This window comes from Apteryx rowi, unplaced genomic scaffold, assembly GCF_003343035.1.
Source record: "Apteryx rowi isolate R43461 unplaced genomic scaffold, aptRow1 scaffold_273, whole genome shotgun sequence".
In the NCBI taxonomy this organism is placed as follows: Eukaryota; Metazoa; Chordata; class Aves; order Apterygiformes; family Apterygidae; genus Apteryx; species Apteryx rowi.
In genome coordinates, this window is record NW_020449119.1 from 480,835 (window position 1) to 482,391 (window position 1,557).

A 1,557-nucleotide genomic window follows, 5' to 3' on the forward strand; every position below is an offset into this window, starting at 1 on the left:
GCCRTTATCTATGGGGATTGAAAAGCAAGCGGGGCATGAGAAAGTTTTGCAATAAATGAATAACCAGTGTAGCCCAAAGTTAAAACACCAGTTCTTTCAAAGATACTTTGATTCATTGCGCTAGTGCAGATGTCTCTGCTCCTGCTCAGTTGCTGCAACTTGTTTTCATATGGGCAACACCACATCAGGGGTTATGGTTATTGTGGCAAGAAGGTTTGCTATCTCAGTATGGACTGTTATATCAACGAGTTTGAGCAAGGGAGCCACTGTGACTTGGCTCCTGAAGAGTTCTTAGTGTTGCCAACAGCAACATCTGTTTCAAGCTGTGTTTTGGAAGGTGACCTAGATAGCAGCATACATACGGATCACTCTGCAGCATTCAGGGCCTGCCCGCTGTCACAGCGCGTGGTTACTCTTTGACTGAGTTTCCTGGAAGAAAACTGCTGGAAGTACCCTCATGATCACAGGCCCTGGTTCTCATGGTGAACTTCAACCACCCTGATATCCGCTGGAGAGACAACACAGCTAGGCTCAAACAGTCCCAGAGGTTCYTGCAGAGCAYTGRTRAYAACTTCTTGACACAGGTGGTGGAGGAGCCAACAAGGAGAGGTGTGCTGCTGGACCTCGTACTAACAAACAAAGAAGGACTGGTTGAAGATGTGAAGGTCGGGGGCTGCCTTGGCTGCAGCGATCATGAGATGGTGGAGTTCAGGATCCTGCGAGGAGGAGGCAGGCACTAAGTAGGATCGCAACCCTGGACTTCAGGAGAGCAAACTTTGGCCTCTTGAGGGACCTACTTGGAGGAATCCCATGGGTTAGGGCCCTAGAAGGAAGGGGTGTTCAAGAGAGCTGGTTAATGTTCAAACATCACTTCCTCCAAGTTCAAGATCAGTGCATCCCTATGAGTGGGAAGTCAAGCAAAGGAGGTAGGAGACCTGCATGGACGAGCAAGGAGTTCCTGGCAAAACTCAGCCAGAAGAAGGAAGTCTAGAGAAAGTGGAAAGGGGGACAGGCCACTTGGGAGGAATATAGGAACGTTGTCAGAGTATGCAGGGATGCGATGAGGAAGGCTAAAGCCCGTTTGGAATTAAATCTGGCWAGAGATGTCAAGGACAACAAGAAGGGCTTCTTCAAATACATCAGTAACAAAAGGAAGACTAGGGACAATGTGGGCCCTTTGCTGAATGGGGTGGGTGCCCTGGTGACAAAGGATGCAGAGAAGGCAGAGTTACTGAATGCCGCCTTTGCTTCAGTCTTTACTGCTCAGGCCAGCCCTCAGGAAYCCCAGWBYYTGGAGRCAAGAGAGAAAGTCTGGAGAAAGGAAGACTTTCCCTTGGTGGAGGAGGATCGGGTTAGAGATCATTTAGGCAAACTTGACACCCACAAATCCATGGGCCCTGATGGGATGCACCCACGAGTGCTGAGGGAGCTGGCRGACRTYATTGCTAGGCCACTCTCCATCATCTTTGAAAGGTCATGGAGGACAGGAGAGGTGCCTGAGGACTGGAAGAAAGCCAATGTCACCCCAGTCTTCAAAAAGGGCAAGAAGAAGGACCC